Here is a 19913-nt window from a genome sequence, read left to right as displayed (position 1 = left end):
AGGAAGGAGGTACAGATGGTACAGACTTACAACCACACTTCAGCCCAAATTTTTTATTGCTAAGCAAGACAATTGTTAGGTGAGTTTGCCCCATTTTATGATATTTCTTGCTACATATGTTAAGTGAATCAGTGCAGTTGTTAAAATAGCAACATGGTTGATAAATGAACCTGGCTTCCCCACTGACTTTGCTGATCAGAAAGTCACAAAAGATGATCACATGACCCTGGGACACTGCAATCATCATAAATACATGCTAGTGGCCAAGCATCCAAATTTTGATCACGGCCTTGGGGATGCTGCAGCAGTCGTAAGCATGAAAAACAGTCATAAATCACTTTATCTAGTGTCGTCATAACTTTGAACAGTCACTAAACTAATGGTTGTATGTCAAGGACTACCTGCAATAGCAAATCATTTCTGAAAAACCTGGCCAAGAAAACTGCAGAAACCTGTCTAGGTAGTCCAGGGTGTTAAACTTGCAACATCACGTGACATGTCATGACGTAGTGCAACTTTTTTCTATTGCCAGCAATGGGGTGGGTGTGGTTTTAGAATTTGACCTGATTAAATGGAAGAAAAAAAAATCAACTTAACAGAGGACAGCATTCCCTTCTTCTGATCAACCATGGCTTTTGGTTAAAGGGGGGCTAGTGTTATTAGATTTCCTCCTGTCTAATATCTGAATGCATTAAGAGCCCCATTGCCTGGCTGTATTGCTAACTGGCCCAAAGTATCATGCTCCTACGTATATTTAATCTGAATATTTTTATTGTTTTAAAATATTTTTAGAATTTATAACTGTAATATATTTTTTGAATTGTAAGCCACCCAGAGTCATTGATTGAGACAGGTGGCTATAGAAATGGAATGAATGAATGAATGAATGAAAAGAGCAACTCAAAAACATGTGAAACGGTCACTATTTCTGGGCAAGAGACTAAAGATTTCAGCACAGAAGCATTACAGAATTTTCCTTATAGAGCAAACCTTTGAATCCAGAGCTTTTCTCCCAGTCAATTAAATAATTAGTATAGGGAACTGCTGTCTTCCACTCAGGCCCATTCTATAAAAGGAAATACATATTGGAGATCATATTGTAGCCTCAATATGGTCTAAGGCTGAGAGAGGTCAAACATTAAACATATATCTCCTAAAATGTTAATTCCAAAATTATGCCTCTGTATATATTAATGTATAATTATCCTGTAAGATCAGGAAAGCCAAAGAGTTATGAGTAAACATTAAGTCAGAATCTGAGACGGCAGGTCTGCATACAAACCTCCATTTGTAATTAGTCCAGTCACCAGATACAATAAAAAGTTAGAAATATACCTGAAACTGTCAACAAGATCCTTACAAATTTGTACTGGAGTATTGTACTTCTAGAAGACTTGACTCATGGTGAGTACAAATATGCATGCTTTGAAAACCTTTTTTTTAATATTGTGGTGGCTGCATAATTACTGGCATTACTGTTGTATAACGCAAAATGACGTTTGAAAAATCTGTGGGCCTGGCTGAAATGGCCTTTATTTGTTCTTTCCAGATTGCTGAAGATTGAAAGGCTTAGGGTTTTAAAACCTTAATTTGTTCAATAGAGAAGCCATTAGTTTTCCCAGAGTGACAGTGGATAAAAGACTTTTGAAAAAAAAAAAACAACCATTTCTGTTGAATCATAGCTGATTATCCATCTTTTCTCTTTACTCTTGTGGGCCAGGGCTCAGGGACCTCACGAGTGTTGATAGGATGCCTGCCTAAAGGGAACTGAAACAGGTCTGTTAACTAATTTTGGGGGAGTGAGGCCTAGATTTTGTCAGGGCAGAAATTAAAAAGGCGGGACCTGAAATGCATCCATTTTCCACCCTTTTTTAAATGGGAATTGGAGGCAAAAGGAGATAGTGACATCATAATAGATCTGCATTAATGAATGACACATAATCTCATAACCAAGAAAAGAAGATGCTATTGGAATATAGGAAGTAGCAAATCTCACATAGAACCTGTGTCTGGGAAAGAAATTAAATGCTGTTTTTGAATAATGAAGACAACATAGAGAGACCCCCAAAGAAGCAAGACAACTCATTGGTTTGGTGTTAACTAGCCTTTCTGAAAGAAGACTTGCCTTCTATTTGGTAGAAGACCCTTTCTCCAGAGGTATGAATGGCACCAACTGTACCTGCATTTGCAAACAGGTTAAATCTCGATAGTTCTAACATACTCTACTTTCAGCCCTGATGTCTGTGGTTATCTTAATTGTCCCGAAGGTGTTTTTTCAAAAGGCAAATGGACGTTTCACTTCTCATCCAAGAAGCTTCTTCAGTTCTCAAGTTCAGTTCAGAAGTGAAGAAGCTTCTTGGATAAGAAGAAAAACATCTTCAAGCAAAAACAAAGAAAGTCTAATTGCCTTTTGAGAAAGCACCTTTGGGACAACCATGACCTGGATGACTGAGACAGATGGTTATATTTTAATTGTTTTAAATGTTTATTTTTTTTCCTTTCTAAATACAATTGATGTTATTCTGTCATTTCTTCTCAGAAACTGTTAGGATTGTTGCTGTTGGTTTGTTTTTCCATCAGAATACTGGAGTAGAGTAGAGTAGAGTAGAGTAGAGTAGAGTTGGAAGGGACCTTGGAGGTCTTCTAGTCCAGCCCCCTGAGTAACCATATACCAAAACAGAAAAGACCAATGGTTTGGACATCTAATAGGATATCTTACTTACATACAGTATATGCTGTATGAAGATGCAGTAGCATATTTTTTATAGTATTTATGTTAATATTATTTTTCTTTCTGCTAATTTCTGGGCTAATTAAAACTATTCTCCATTATTTTCATTAAGGAATAAAAGCTTTTTTTTTAAAAAAAATACAACATTAAGAAATACATGTTTGAACATTGTTACAATGCCCCATCAGAAATCATATGATGCTATTAAAAAAAAGAAAATTTGTACAAATCATTCTATTATCTTAGTACTAAGTAGGCATTATCCAATTTAAGGAAATTTATATTCCTGTCATTTCTTATTCTAACATAATTACTTTACCATTTCTATGATCTGCCAGGTCTTTTTTTAAACCATCGTAAGTTGCAGCTGGTTCATTATCTTTCATTTTGATGCTATTGACAATCTTAGCCCATTAAACATACATACCAGATTTCTTGTTGCATTGTTTGCATGCACATCTTTTTAAATAATTTAACAGCAATATCACCAGTCTGATGGGAATCACTGTCTTTTAAAATTCCAAAATATGATGGCATTTTCTCCCAGAATCATGATATAGATACAATAATTGACTTTTCTTTTTTCCACTTCAAGCATATACTTTGTTTTATGTACCATTAAAATATAAATTTCTCCAGAGCTGAAAATACTGCTTTGATTGGCTATCGAGGGGCTGAAAATACAGTTCCATTAATCATGCAGCACTCCAAGATGTAGAATATAATCTCTACATGCTTACTTAGAAACACTTTGTTCAAACGTTTTGAGGTCTCTAGCCTTTCTGTTCACAATCCCTCTTTAAATGGAAAAAGAATATTTCCAAGTTGCCTTTACCATTTTTAGATCTATATCAAGATTCACAGTGTTATAATTGTGGATATGTCTATATTCTACAGGTACAGTTTGCAAAGAACATCAACTGATTAGCACATAGTCTTCCTATCTCCCAATTGGCCAACACCCAAATGTTTTACCTCTTGAACATCAAGAACAATCACCACCACAACAAACACATCACTTCATTTACTACATAAAAAATAACTTGGTAGCATGTCTTCATATGTTTGTTTTGAGAATCTGTTGATGGAGAGATGGGAAAATAAATCTACAAGCAGAAATCCCAAGTGTCTATAGCAGTGTTTTTCAACCTCAACAGCTTTAAGAGAAACGGACTTCAACTCCCAGAATTCTCCAGCCATTATGGAGAATTCTGGTGTAGAAAGAAAAATCTTCATCAGCGTCCAGTCCAAGCCAGGAATAAACAAAATGGAGACTGCTTTAGAAAGAAGGTTGTAGTTTATTGAAGAATAGAGCTAGACAGAGGGCTCTGGGAAAGCTGACCACATGTAGCTGGGAGTGGTGGGTTTTTATACCTTCTTGAGGTTGTTTCCTGTTCCTGTGGCATGAACTTTGACCTGAGGCTCAGTGTGTTCCTTTTTGATATTGGTGGGTTAATCCTATTGTGTCCTAATAGTCATGTTTTTAAAGTTTGGGTGGGGGAATGTAGATTTTAGGGGTCTTTGTCTTTCTAATCTCATCAGCTCCAAGCTTCCTGGCTCAAGTCTTTCTGAATGAATCACCAAATCTGCATTTCTATAGAGCTGGCCTCTGCCTGGTTTCTACTTGGGGGAGGGAGACTTGGGGCTATTAAGAAAAACTGGGCATGCTTTTCTGCCTTTTAAGATCCTTTGAGGAAATACAATATTCTGCCTTTTAAATATTTCCTTCTGTGGGGGTGGGCTGACTTCCCACACTGGGAATTGAAGGCTACACCCTCTTAAAGCTGTTGAGGTTGAGAAGCATTGGCTTATAGCAATGCTTTTAAGTGACATGGCTGTATTTCCATTTTTTAAAAATAAGGATATAGGGACACATCCACGCAAGAGAAAATAAAGGGAGATCAGCTATAGAACTGCATAGGATCATCAGGATATGGTAGTCTCATGAACAAGATAGTAAAATTTAGAAGGAAAGGATGAGGGGAAGAGATGAATTGCAGCTGCTGCATCAGACAGAAATTACATGGCTGAACTGAATCTAGGAGTTAGGCATGGTGAGAAATCTCTCTGATGGAAAACAGATCATCTCCATGAGCTGTAGAAAGGCAGCAGAAGCTCCTGATGTAATAACAACATCAGTAATGTAGTAAATTTCCAAAACTAAAATGGCTTTTCTTCATTAAAGAAAATGATGGGGAAGGGAGGCACAGATGCCATGATCTAACTAAGACTAAAGCAACTTCCTGTTCTTTCAGTGACAGTGTGCGCTTTTTATTAAATGCAAATCTTTGCGGGAACTGGTTAGCAAAACTTGCACTGCACCTTTGATGTTTCAGCAGAACAGATTTCCTACAGGCCATAGACCTTAGAGAGGCCAAGGCCTGCCTCTACCTTGCTTCTCATCAACATCACATCTTTTCTTCCTTCCTCCCCATTCAGCATTTCTTTTCTCCTCTCCTCTGACTAATTCCTAACTGTGCCTAAAACCATGGCTGCTTTTATTCTGGCAAGTAGGTCAGCATCTGACTCTCAATTAAAATATGCTCTTTCTGAAACATGTACAGATAGTCCTGGATTTACAACCATTCATTTAGTGACTATTCAAAGTTACAATGGCAATGAAAAAAATAACTTACAACTGGGCTTTACACGACTGTTGCAGCATCCTGATGATCACATGACCAAAAAATGAGCCGAGGTGGCGCAGCAGTTAGAGTGCAGTACTGCAGGCCACTTTAGCTGACTGTGTTCAGCAGGTCAGCGGTTCAAATCTCACCGGCTCATGGTTGACTCAGCCTTCCATCCTTCCGGGGTAGGTAAAATGAGGACCCAGATTGTTGGGGGCAATGTAAATATATATATACATTGCTTACTGGTGTACACCGCTTAGAGAGTGCTTGCACTTAAAGCGGTATATAAGTCTCATAAATAAATAAATAAATAAAATTCAGGCACTTGGCAACTGGCATGTATTTATGACAGTTGCAACATCCCAAGGTCACATTATCACCATATCTGATCTTCCCAGATTGCTTTTGATAAGCAAAGTCAATGGGGAAAGTCTGATTTGCTTAACAACTGTAGGATTCACTTAACAGTTACAGTGATTCATTTACTAATTATGGCAAAAGAGGGCACAACTCAACCATTTTGTTCAGCAATAAATTCTGATCCCAACTGTGGTTGTAAGTATCGGACTATCTGCAATGTACATGTACAAGAAAAATGAGATTTTTCTGAGAGGATTATGGAAAGTAGCTACTGTTCATGTGGACTACTTCTTGTGTATTTCTTTTTCCCCTCTTCCTCAAATGTATTTTTTATTTATAATAACTGAGGAAATACAACAAAGGATGCTGGATCTTTGAAGCACTTTTGGGGTAGAAGAGTGAAAGTGTTCCCCACAAATTCTCCTTTTTCCTCAGCTGGAAATTGATACTGGTGGAAGGCTCTTTCAAAAAGAGCTACTATACCAAGCCACCATTAGCTTTTCCATGGTTTACTGAATAAATTAGAGCTGGCTGAGTTCAAGCAATGTTTAGTTTTAATCCCAGGGTTTTCAAACATGATTTTCAAACTAAAACCATACAGTACATTAATTCATATGACCTCTCATGAAATAATTGTGGGTTTCAATTTCTTGGTAATGATAACCAGAACTAGCTTGAAGAAATTCTTTCCAAGTCAAAATGGTGGTTGCAATAGTATGATCAAAGCTCTCCCTGATTTTTAATGTGATGCACATAAAAACAAATGACGCTTCAATTGTACTAGTGTGGCCACCATCTTGATTTTTTTTGACCATACTCTATGAACACTCCTGGTGACTGCTTTTGCTCCTCTCCTACTTATTTGATAGGAGTATTCAATTTTCCAACACTAAATGGATTTGTGTCAGTGGCTAATTGTTGGCATGTTGCCATATTGCCCAACCACTCTTCCCAACATTTTTGTGCATTGCATCAGTGAGAATGGGCCCCGTGTGTTTGCATGTGTAAAAATCCACATAGGAGTTAGTAAATTCCCCATCTCATGGAGGGCTAGTAAATATGTAAAGCACCCCAACTACTAATGTATATTTGGGGATTTGGGAACACAGAAAAGAGGTTGGCAGGGAAGCAAACTACTTTGGGCTGACATATTATAATCGTCAAAGTGGCGAGGAATGAAGTAACGTGGATTTCTCAAAGATTTCTAAGCAGATGTCCCTGGGGTCTTTGGCAAAAGCTCCACTTCTCTCTTCCAGTTGAAGTAAAATATACAGTAGATGTCCTAGCTATACTGGAAAAAAAGAAGTGTCAAAACTGTACCTATTTCTCTTCTCTGTCCCTAAACAGGCATGTTTTGCTAAGAGCAATAAAAACTTGCCCTCTTATATTTTAGGGAATGACACGCCATGCCTGGGTTTACAATGAAGTTGGGAAGGACCGGGTAGCAGCATGAAAGGTTTTGTTAAGGGAAGGTGGCTGTTTGCCAGTTTGATTCAGACCTAACGAGAGGGCTCAATTCCCTTTGAAAACCATGTCCCCCATTCGGCCCCCTTTTCCACTTTCAATTGCTGTCACTGTAACAGAAGACCCCTGCCTATGGCTTCCTTTTGATTTGTATGCAGCCGATTGGCAGCAACGAGCAAAGGGTACACCGTGGCCTACTAAAATAAATGACTGAAGCCCCTAACAATGGAGCTTTGTACAAGAAAAACAGTGAAGTCACAGTTTCCCAGGCTGCTGCCTTCCCACTCTCTCTTTTTCCCCCTGGATGCCTAATAATGAAGGCAATGAGGGAGTGGATGGGAGGGACTTACTACTGGACAAAGAAGAGAGATCTTCCTAGTGTTTCAGATGCAACTCTCTCTCCAAAGCAGCTGGCTTTTGTTGCAGGTCTTTGGAAGGCATATTTCATCATTAATCAAACATTATTTGATCATGAAAACAAAACCAGACTTCTCTTGGTGGAGTTTACAGTCACACATGTGGCCATTGTTAGCATGTACACATCTGGAGGAATAATTCTGGGCAATTACAGAGCAAAGAGCTTTGAAACCACACAGACATTCCAGTTCTATGGATGCATATTTTTTTTAAAAAAAAGCTCAAATGAATTCCCTGGTAAATTGGTATAAAATTGCCCAAAGTGTTTAGACTTTCTAAGTAACAAGTTTGGGAAATAATGGCTATTTATGTGGCTATTGGAATCTGTAGTTGCAATGCAAAGATTTTGGAATTATAAGCATTAAGCACAGATCTTTTGAGATCTGACCTAAAAAAAAAATATGCAACACTGATTTCATTAAAGATCGTAATCAACTGATGTGTGGCGGAAATTAATTTCTTATATAAATACCCATAAACTTATATTGCTGGCCTGTGAAGGGTAATTTAAAGCTATTGTTTAATTTAAAAAATGCCAATGCCAGGAGAAAAAAAAACTACTGTATAGACTACCTTCATCATTAAGCACACTTTTATATTTATATTTGTGTATAATGGTTCCCAGACAGGAACTGAATTGTTAGAGGACAATATTTGTAGTTCAGGTTTGAAATGAGGGTTTTTTGGGGCCCTCTGACCTTGATTGTTATCTTGCAGAAGTTTCCTTACCAAACTGCAGTAGATAACATCAGTGATGTCGTTACCAAGTTTGGTAATAAAATGTCTGCAACGAAGGAAGCAAACTTAGAGAGCATCAAGGACCCCCTGATCTACTAGCATTAGCAAGAAAGAAAAAAGGTCTATTGGAACTTGAAAAGTCTAACAAATAATTTTACTGTATTAGAGGAAATAGTAATATGCAGTTTGTCAAAGCTACACAGCCTTAGACTTGCATATTTTTATGATGCAGCAAGGTTGTTAATTGCTAATAATCTTTCAAATTAATCTTGAATCTTAAGAGGCTGGTCTTAGTCATGTTATCTGGAGCGAGTTTGAGCCTGTGACCCCTGATGAAGTGGACAAGGCCGTGAGGGCAATGAATGCCGCCACCTGTTTATTGGACCCGTGCCCCTCCTGGCTGGTTTCTGCCAGTAGGGAGGTGACACGAGGCTGGCTCCAGGCGATAATCAACGCCTCCTTGATGGAGGGGTCTTTCCCGCAACCTTTAAAGGAACTGGTGGTGAGGCCCCTCCTCAAGAAGCTTTCCCTGGACCCAGCTGTTTTGAAGAACTTTCGTCCCGTCTCCAACCTCCCCTTTGTGGGGAAGGTTGTAGAGAAGGTGGTGGCGTCTCAACTCTTGCGATCCTGGGATGAAACCAATTATCTGGACCCTTTTCAATCTGGTTTCAGGCCCGGCTACAGCACTGAGACTGCTTTGGTCGCACTGACCGATGACCTCTGGCGAGCCCGGGATAGGGGTTATTCCTCTATCCTGGTGCTTCTTGACCTCTCAGCGGCTTTCAATATCATCGACCATGGTATCCTTCTGCGTCGTCTCGGAGAGGTGGGGGTGGGCGGCACCGTACTGCGGTGGTTCTCCTCCTACCTCTCTGACAGGTCACAGTCGGTGTTGGCGGGTGGACAGAGATCGACCCCTAGGCGCCTCGATTATGGGGTGCCTCAGGGCTCGGTCCTGTCCCCCCTCCTTTTTAACATCTATATGAAACCGCTGGGTGAGATCATTCGGCAACACGGGGTGAGGTATCATCAGTACGCTGATGATACCCAATTGTATATCTCCACCCCGTGTCCTTTCAGTGAAGCAGTCGACGTGATGTGCCGGTGCCTGGAAGATGTGAGGGTCTGGATGGGGGTGAACAGGCTTAGACTCAACCCTGACAAGACCGAGTGGCTCTGGGTCTTGCCTCCCAAAGGCCAACTGGATGGTCCATCTTTAGTCCTGGGGGGGGCAAATTTACCTCCCTCAGTGCAGGCATGCAACTTGGGTGTCCTCCTGGACTCACAGCTAAATTTGGAACAACATCTATCGGCTGTGGCCAGGGGGACCTTTGCACAGGTTTGCCTAGTGCACCAGTTGCGGCCTTATTTGGACCGGGAGGCTTTACTCACAGTCACTCATGCCCTTGTTCACCTCAAGACTGGATTACTGTAATGCGCTCTACATGGGGCTACCCTTGAAGGGCGTTCGGAGGCTGCAGTTGGTTCAGAATGCAGCCGCGAGAGCGATTGTGGGCGCGCCAAGGTATGCCCACGTGTCACCTATCCTCCGCGAGCTGCACCGGCTTCCTGTGGGTCTCCGGACGCAATTCAAGGTGTCGGTTATCACCTTCAAAGCCCTTCATGGCATAGGGCCAGGTTACTTACAGGACCGCATTCTGCCGCACAGCTCCCAGAGACCGGTGAGGTCCCATAGATTGGGCCTCCTTCAGGTCCCGTCGGCCAGACAATGTCGGCTGGCGGGCCCTCGGGGAAGGGCCTTTTCTGTGGTGGCTCCAACCTGGTGGAATCAACTTTCCCCCGAGGTTCGAACTACTCCCACCCTGCCGGCCTTTAAGAAAGCCATTAAAACTCTCCTGTTCCGGCAGGCCTGGGGCTGATGTCCTCGGCGGGCCGGGATATGATCGAACTCGCGGTATGACTGGATTATTTTATTTTATTGTTTTATGACTGTTTTTAACTTTGCACGCCGCCCTGAGTCCTTTGGGATTGGGCGGCATATAAATATTTGTAAATAAATAAATAAATAAATAAAGAGTTTTCTTATTCCAAATTTTTCTTAGCTGTTTTATTTTACTTCTTTGTTCCTAAGCCTATAGGGAAACATGGTTATAAAGATAAGATTACAGAATAACAGAATGACAGACTTGGAAGGGACCTTGGAGGTCTTCTAGTCCAACCTACTCCACAGGCAGGGAGCCCTGTACCATTTCAGACAAATGGTTGTTCAATCTCTTTAAAAAAATTCAGTGCTGGAGCATTCACAACTTCTGGAGGCAGGTTGTTCCACTGATTAAGGAGGCAACTTGTTCCACTAATTAAAACTGATTATCCACTTCCACTGATTATCTGGTTATTCTTAACATTCATTTTTTTCAACGCCCAAGAGGGACAGAGATTTGGCATTAGAGAGGTGCATATATCTGGATTTGAAGGAAAAATGTGATTTGGAACATGCTGTGGTGTGCATGTGATACTTGTCAAGAACATCTTAAACCAACTATACATACTCAAGCAAACTCTGGATCCATCTTGTCCTATGAATTCAGATTTGTGTACAGTGTTTACTTACTTAATCTGGTTTTCCATTTTGTCACATTTCTGCCATTCTGCCACACTTGTCCCAAAAGTTGCCATGAGTATTTCTGTGATTTTTACAGCTGAGAATAGTGTCACCTTGCCTTTCTCTCTATAATATTTTACACTTTCTCCTAAAATGCAAATATTTAACAGAATTGATTATAAGGATATCACACCTTTAATTTTTAATGCACTTTATAATTTACTTCACAAGAAGCTTGAAATGCAAATAATTCATTTTGCAGACACGGAGCAGATTTTATAACTAAGGTTATAATTTGTACTTTTGAGTAGCTCTTCAAATTCAAAAGGAAAAAGATGCTTGGTAGTTTATGTTTAGATAGCATCTGTTAACAGCTTCATAAACCAAATGTATTTTTTTTCCTGAGCATGCATGCCAGGTCTGAAAGGAAGTACACAATTTCATAATAAGATAACATGGCTGCTTTAAAAGGGTTGCTGACACATACTTAGTATCTTTTCCCCTTTGAATCTGAAATTCTACTTAGCCCTGATAATTTGAACAGGATTTGCACATCCCACTATGCTAAGAAGAGGTTTGCTTTTCCCTATAGTATAAATCCATACATTTGTCTTTTATAGCAGTCATTCTGTTGCATTATGGTTCCATTAGAACAAACTAAAGTGCACGGAAATGTAATTTGTTCTAAGTCTGTTTTCCTGCACTAAATACAAATCTTGACTAAAAATTAGATTGTAGAGGCATAAGAATTTACAACAATCCCCATTCAGACTTTCTCAAAATTGGAGCATTCATTGTGCAAGTGCTATGAAAAACCCTTTCTCTTGATGACATTATTCAAAATATGTCTTTTTCCTGAAGATATGAATGCATTCACTGCAAATGACAGAAGAAGAAAACCTTTGCAAGTAAAGCATCAGCTTTCATGTGAACCAGTACCTCATAATGGAGGTTTTTTTTCCTGGTAGCCATGACTGGAACAATAGAGTAGAGTAGAGTAGAGTAGAGTAGAGTAGAGTAGAGTAGAGTAGAGTAGAGTAGAGTAGAGTAGAGTAGAATAGAATAGAATAGAATAAAATAGAATAGAATAGAATAGGAGCTGGAAGGGACCTTGGAGGTCTTATAGTCCAGCCCCTTGCTCGAGCAGGAGAACCTATATCATTTCAGACAAGTGACTGTCTAATCTCTCTTAAAAATCTCCAGTGATGGAATGCCCATGATTTCTGGGGGCAAACTGTTCCAGTGGTTAATTGTCCTCACTGTTAGGAAGTTTCTCCTTAATTCCAGGTTGCTTCTCTCTTTGGTCAGTTTCCAACCATTATTTCTTGTCCTGCCCTTTGGTGCTTTGGAGAATAATTTGACCCCTCTTCTTTGTGGCAGCCTTTCAAATACTGGAATACTGCTATAATGTCGCCCCTATTTCTTCTTTTCTTTAGTCTAGCCAAACCCAAGTCCTGCAACCATTCTTCATATGTTTTAGTCTCCAGGCCTTTGATCATCTTAGTTGCTCTTCTCTGAATTTTTTCTAGACTCTCAACATCTTTTTTGTGACATGGTGACCAAAATTGGTTGCAGTATTCCAAGTGGAGTCTTACTAGGGTTTTATAAAGCAGTACTGATGCTAATACAATGTTGGTGAGGCATAGGGCTTCTCCACTTGTAGGAATGCTCTAGCTTTGGTAACATGTGATCAGAGTTAGAATTCTCAAGATATTTGAAACTAGGTATGAGGAAAAGTTCAGAAATGTGTTTGATGTGTTTGATCCTGCTTATTTTTAAGGAAAGAAAGCTTAACATAAAGAAGTCATGTCTTATATTTTCCTCATAAAATCTGTAATGTTATTATTTGAGTAGAAGTCACCTCTAGGAGGCAAAAGAGACCCTTCCAAAGTAAATTAAATTCCTACAAAATTTAATAACTTTCTGTCATCCTTGTTCTTCTTGGTGCACAGTTGCTGTAGCAACAATATATAAAGAAAGGAAGGAACAAACCCCATCCTAGACTAGAACAGAAGTAGGCTCTTCACATCAAGCTATTTTAATCATTTCTGAATGGCTCTTTATGGACAATTGATCACCTGCAGCCTGTAGATGTTAAAAAGGATGCTGCTCTGAACCAAGGATATTCTGAAAAGAACAGTTTCATAAAAGAGTTTTACTGTTGGGAGTTATAGCATACAGTATATGGCTATGAGATTCTCCATTTTCCTAACAGCATGTCTAGAATTTAAATGATTTTTTTAAATCACACAATCTAGCACTGCAATAAAGCTGGCACTACTTAGCAATGACAGCTTCTAAAGTTCTGACATGTTCCATCAATGCATTAAATACAAAAATGACCTTTTGCATTTATGCACATTTCATCACAAATTCAAAGATTCAGCTGTGAGTTAACTTTATTTTCCAATTTTTGTCTCCTCAAGCAGAAGGGTAAAGAGTTTGATTTTTACCTTGATTGAGAATTTGTAGGATGGATGGAAATACAGTCTTGAAAAACTGATAAAGTGTAATCATCTTTAGTGAGAAAAGTTTGGAATCTAACCAGTAGTGGGATTCAGCCAGTTTGCACCAGTTCAGCAGAACCGGTAGCTAATTTTTTGTTGCCTGGGCCCAGAATGGACTTCAGGAACCTGCATCCACACAGAGAACCGGTTGTTTACATATTTGAATCCCACCACTGAATCTAATATAGGAGATGCAGTCCAACCAGTCAAATTCATTCACAGCACGCCATAATTTGGTTTGTTTCATTTTGGCATATCATCTATGACCTCACTGATTGTTTTTTATCAACATTCGTAGTATAGTATGTTAGATAACCATAGCCAGTTGTGATTCATTAGGTCATACACTGGCCATGGTGATCCCAGTTGTTATCAGCACGCTAGATGCCATACCAAAAAAAATATTGGATGATACTTAGAAAATATGGACATTGACAAAATTTCTATCTGACAATTACAAAAGTCCACGCTGCTTGGATCTCTATATACTATGTCAATATGCTACAACATCCTAGATTCTTGGGAAGAACTGAATGCATATGAAGTCCAATACTAGCTAAAGAACTGGCAGCTGTGATTTCACATTTCTGTGTACTGTATATAATAATAATACAGGGGTCCTCAACCCTAGGTCACAGCCCACTGTTAGAAACCGGGCTGTGAAAGAAATGGGCGAGTGTGTACCATGAAGCTCCTCCACAAGTAAAGCTTCGTGTGCAAGCACAAATGCCCTCTACTCAAGCGCCCTCTGCTTGCACGAGGGGAGCTTTGTGCATGAGCACTAGTGCCTGCCGCTTGCACAAGTGGAGCTTTGTGCACAAGTTCAAGCACCCTCCACTCGTGCACGAAGCTTCATTCATGCAAAGAGAGGATGTGTGCTGCTCACACAAATGGAGCAGCATACACATGTGTGCGCCTGCCATTCACACACCTCTTGCCCTCATGCTGTGCCGTGCCAGGCCACCAACCTGGACAGGTTGGAGACCATTATAATAATACCCCAGACTTAACAGCTGTTGATAAGACAAAAAAAAATCTGGACAATGAATGTTACAGTACCTGGAGGTAGCAGAAGAGAACAAAAACATACAAGCATCATAATGGAGTCAAAAGCAATCATTTGGGGAATATAGAATAAAACTTCATCCAGGGAATGTCTAGCGTCAGATGAATCCATGCATCACTGAAGTCCTGGCAAAGCTTCCTCATTCAATTCTTTCCTATTGGTCAGGCAGATAAAAGTGGTTAGGTCTTGACAGTGCAGCCAATCAGTGACTGAGAAGTGTTTCTGTGCTGTCTGACCTTAGCAACAATGAAAAATGTATTGCAGAGTCTTGCTTTTTGGGGCAATTTTTTTCCAGCTATTTCTTGGAAGATTAAAGAGGCAAAGTGAATTGATATCTCTGTATAGATATTCTCACAAAAGATGGAATGAACTGAAGTTAGTTTAACCCTGCCCACGACTGGATCTGTTTGGGATTAAATTTAACCCATCTGGAGCTTAACTGACCTATTCAATTCATAGTATTATAACAAATTATTCCCTCCTGCCCTAATCCCCCATTGATAGTTAAGTGGAAAGGGAATCCCAGAATAAAAAGGAACATTTTAATGTGTAGGTAAGGAATTGGATATTTTACCAACAAAGGAGAAGTGAATATCCCAGAGGGTTCTTATAGTAATAATAATTCTGAAGAATGGAGGCTTGCAAAAGTAATAATCAGGTTTATAACGCAAGGATGGATTATTATTTTTGTGGCTGCAAGCTGTCCTGTTTCCAATCTGGGAGGCAGATTGAAAACACTTCAGCTCATTGACCCCTTTATAAATTTCAGATTGTTCATCAACCACCAAACATTTCTTATAAGAAAATAATTCAATAAATATAATTTAATAGGTGTAATGCTACTCCAGACCTAACAACTGTTGATAAGAAAGTTCATTATGAACTGTTGATTCACTGGAACATCTGTAAAAGTCATCATGTGCCAATAACCCAAAATTGGTGGGAACATATAGTTGAAAAGTAATTGAAAATGAGCAGGTTAAAATATTGAGGGATTTCTTAATACAAACAGAAAAAATGGTCCATAACTCACCCGATTTAATTGTAATTGACATTTGATGTTGATTCTTAGGGACCACATACATAGACTACTTCACAGTGATGGTATCCCCATCTGATCTTTCAGGCCTTTCAGTTGTGTACCCATCACTACTATAATCAAATCTATGCACTCTGCTGCTGATTGTCCTCTTCTCTTTATTGTAAATATTCTCAGCATTATGAGTTCTCAAGGAGCTGGGTTTCACCCAGTGGTGGGATTCAGTTGGTTTGCACCACTTCGGCAGAACCTGTAACTAATTTTTTGTTGCCCAGGCCCAGAATGGACTTCCGGAAGCGGCATCCACACAGAGAACCTGTTGTTCACATATTTGAATCCCACCACTGATTTCACATAATGGGTCCAAAAATGTGATAGCTTGAGCCTGGTCATTTGTGCCTTGAATGAGAACTATGGGTTAATTTGTTTGATCGTTCATTTGTTTGTTTTCCATGGTACTCTCAGGAGTCTCCTTCAACACCACATTCCAAAAGCAGCAGTGCTCCCATTTCTTCAATAACCTGCTTTTTCACTGTCCACTTTTGCTTCCATTCACTTTCATAAGGAATACTACTGCCTTCATTATTCTGATCTTTGTAGGTACAATACAGACACATCATGGTGTTTGATCATGGTGTCTCTTTACTGCTGATGGTTAATCCTAAGAGGCAGAAGCTATCTACACTGCAATTTCATTGTAAATTCTAAAGCTGACTGTCGTCCCTGTTTTCATTATTTTGATCTTTTTATATATACTGTATATAATTTTAGTCCTGTTTTCAGTATGGTCCTTGACTTTTATTACTAGATTTTGCAGAGCCTTTACATTTTCAACTATTGAAGTTGTGTCATTAGTAAAGCTCAGGTTATTCATATTCTTCCTTCAGTTTTAGAACCGTGAATCTGGAGCCAGTCTCTTTTGCCATGTTGTGTTTTCCTATGGTTTCCTAACCTGTATATACATTTCTCATGAGGACAAAGAGATGTTCTGGGATTCCCATTCCAAATTTGAAGCATAATTTTAGTGAGAACGTTTTCAATCTGATTGATTTTAAAAGAACGTTTTGGGTGAAAGAAATATTGGCTTGTAAAATTATTTGGCTGTGATATAGCTTCACTTTGGAGCCATTTGTTTAGAAGAGATTTCCATAAAGAATGGAATAATATATGCTGATAACATATTCTCAGATATATAGACCTCAGAAACAGGGAGGGTGGGGCACAGTTCTTTCTATATAAACAGTCACTGGAGCATACCATGCAGCTATGACTAATTTGCGAACCAGTTTTATCTCAAGCATATTCATGCTAAACTGTGAAAGCTATGAATGTAGAAGGCCACATTCTATCAGTTCAGACCTATATATAATATACCAACATATATTCAGGATTAGTCCTCTGTCTAATGTACTGATTGTCATATATATGTTTATATAAATTAGTAAATTATATCAGTAAATTATAACACCCATTAAAGACAAAGGCAAGAACAACCAAGGTTAAACCAGAAACTGCTACTTAATATTGATTCTCAGTTATTAAAACCTAAGTTATCCTAATTTAATAACTATAGTATATTAATGGTTAACATGATGTACAGTATTTCAGGATATAAATGTATACTTTTCTGTACTAAATATGTACACACACTTTTTCAATATGAAATATGGAAATATACTTTTTCCATATTAAAATAATTGGACCGGTAAAACAAAATATGCTGCTTGAAAGTAGTACATTAGTTGTTTCTCAAAAGAAGCAGAGTTACAGACAGTTGAAAATCAACTTCCTACAAAATCAACCAAGATATGGTTGTATCTGTATCTGTATCTGTTGTTAGCTTCTGTTCTTCTTAGGATATGATAGCAATGAAATGATGTGCTGGGAGTCCTAATATACAATTTTCAGCTAGAATATGAAGCTTAGCATATCTCTTAGAAGGTATGAAAGCAGAAACCCAGAATCAAAGTGAGGAAAAAAATGATACATCTTTTCAGTAATTATTATTTTCTTTTATTAGTGGCTTCTATTTTTAGTGGCATCATTCAGTGTCCTACTTCCAGGTTGGTTCACTCATAATCATGGCGATTCATTTGCAAATTTTCTTATGAAATCTAACATTGGGCTCAAATTTCTGCCCGTTAAAGCTTAGCAAGACCTTGTTAAGAGACTAACTTTAAATATTTATCATGTTATCCTCTGGCTAACATAATGCCTGCATGCTTTATCCCTTAAAGGAAATAACAATTTTAATGGGAATTGGGTTTTTTTTTAATTAAAATAACAGCATGGATGAAAAAAAAGAACTGTCCTCTGGAATCATACGCCAGATCAAATATTACCCTTGTTTCGACTTCCGGTTCCAGTTTGCGGCATCGCTAGTCGTGCAGGGAGACGTCTCTCCTCTCCGGCTAGATTTCCCTCCGTCGGTGGACCCTTATATGGGTCCAAAGTCGCCCTGGAGGGTGCAATTTCCATCGAGGAGGCTGCTGTTTGGCTGTGGAGGAGCGGGAGCTCCTCCAGCTGTCAGGACGATGTCCGAGGTCCGACGAAGAAGAAGATCGGCCAGTAAAATGGCCAATCGCCCTGCCGCTTCAGACCGCAAGTCAGAGAACACCTAAGCTATGAGTGCCCCTGTGGTGAACCCGGGTGAGAACTTTCTTTTGTAATACTCTCTATTCTACTTTTTTTTTGGTACCTATTTGGTACAAGACCTTTTTGGAACTATTTACCTGGCTTGGAAAGGCAGCTTCTACTTTTTTGGGGAAGAAAGGTGTTTTACAAATATATAAAAAGACTATATTTCACTTCTATAGTTATTTTTCTTTTGGATACAAAAAAGGAAAAAAGAACTGTACTATCATTCTATATGGGAAGATTATTTCTTTTTTTTATATTATACATCAAAAATAGAAAAAAGGAATTTATCTTTGGAAAAGACTTTTTTTGACTGAGGGCATCTAGTGGCAAAAATTTAATACTGCAGCTTCTGCCTATTTTCTTTAAAAGATGGAACACTGAACTTCAAAAGACCTTGGAGGGGGAAAGATAAGTTGTGCAGTTGTGGGAAATGTGGGGGTGGATATTGTTTACATCAAAAATAGCCTCCACAAAAAGAAAAAGAGACCTTGCTTTAACTATTAGTATCAAAATGGAGAAACCTCAGCTACAATTAAACTATGCGCTCATACTGGAAAAGATTTATGAGGTCACTGCAGAAATATGTGCCATAATTAAAAACTCTACTTTAGAGTTAAGATTCAGAGATTCTACTACATATGTTCAAATGAAAGTCCAGGTTACATTTGACTTTATGGTATAAATCAAAACATACCAGAAGTGGAATCTACAGAGATAAAAGAGGAACTTATTTCACCTGACAATCCTCGCTTCTGTAATTTAGAGAAACAGAAGAAGCAAAAACTAAGATTTCAAACTACAAAGCAACGATGCTGCAAGGAGAAGAGAAAAAGATCTCTATTGCAGAGGAAAGGATTTATACTTTCTCAAAGGCTATTGCAAGCAATAAAAATGGATCCACTGGCTGAAAGGGAAGCATCTTTATGGAAACCTGTTTGGCATAGAAAAAAAGCGTGCACGCATTGAAGAACATAAGAACTCAGTCAAAAAAGAGGAACCAACATCTTCCCTGGTCCAACACCTTAAAGCCACAGGACATAAAATTGACTTTAAAAATACCAGAACCATTGCCAAAAGTGAACATTTTAATAACAGAATAATCAGAGAAGCCATCGAGATAGAAAAACGCCCATACAGCATGAACAAGCGAGATGATACCTCCTGCCTACCAGCCATTTGGAAACCCGCCCTTATTGACAAACGACTCCCTAACACAAAAAATGATACCAGACCCACACTCACAAAAACCACACAGGATGTCACCACCACACATCCACGCAAAAAGCAAACCCAAAGCCACACCGATGATGAGGCACGACCACAAACCAGAAGCCAGACCACAGCTGCATCATTAGCCACTTTAAACCCTCCAATCCATACATGAAGCAAACTGACACCCTCCATGAAGATGAGGCACGACCACGAACGCGAAGCCAAAAAATAGCAAGGCAGCCCAAAATCTTAAACCTCCCTGCAACTCAGACTAACCTGAGCACAACCAAACAGAACACTCCCCCAGCCAATCAGAGCACAGCCAACCCCCCAGCCAATCAGAGCACAGCCAACCCCCCAGCCAATCAGAGCACAGCCACGCCCCTAACCAATCAGAACACACCTCCACCCAATCAGAACACAGCCAAGCTCCCACCCAATCAGTTCATACCCCCACTGGCAGTTAAAAGGAAGAAACAGCTAAGACCACACATTGCTGCTCGAAGCACGAAGCTGAAAACACCAGCCTGAAGATGACGAATGGGA

General features: G+C 39.3%; 1 long non-coding RNA gene across 2 annotated transcripts; it reads right to left on the bottom strand.

The window, feature by feature from the left end:
- Window positions 1-442: 442 nt before the first annotated feature.
- LOC120318321 lies at window positions 443-18374 on the bottom strand. 2 transcript variants are annotated; one of them, XR_005559455.1, is made up of 4 exons: window positions 17858-18374; window positions 14470-14630; window positions 10913-11051; window positions 443-1066 (listed from the first exon to the last, which is right to left on the bottom strand). It is a non-coding gene; the product is annotated as an uncharacterized LOC120318321 (long non-coding RNA). The 2 variants fall into 2 exon arrangements; XR_005559456.1 differs by lacking the exon at window positions 443-1066 and adding an exon at window positions 2434-2656.
- Between the last annotated feature and the right edge of the window lie 1539 nt (window positions 18375-19913).

Source organism: Crotalus tigris, unplaced genomic scaffold, assembly GCF_016545835.1.
Source record: "Crotalus tigris isolate CLP2741 ecotype Arizona unplaced genomic scaffold, ASM1654583v1 scf7180000020183.615534, whole genome shotgun sequence".
NCBI classification, from domain to species: Eukaryota; Metazoa; Chordata; class Lepidosauria; order Squamata; family Viperidae; genus Crotalus; species Crotalus tigris.
The sequence above is the reverse complement of the archived record's forward strand: the minus strand, read 5'-3'. Positions and strand labels throughout refer to the sequence as shown.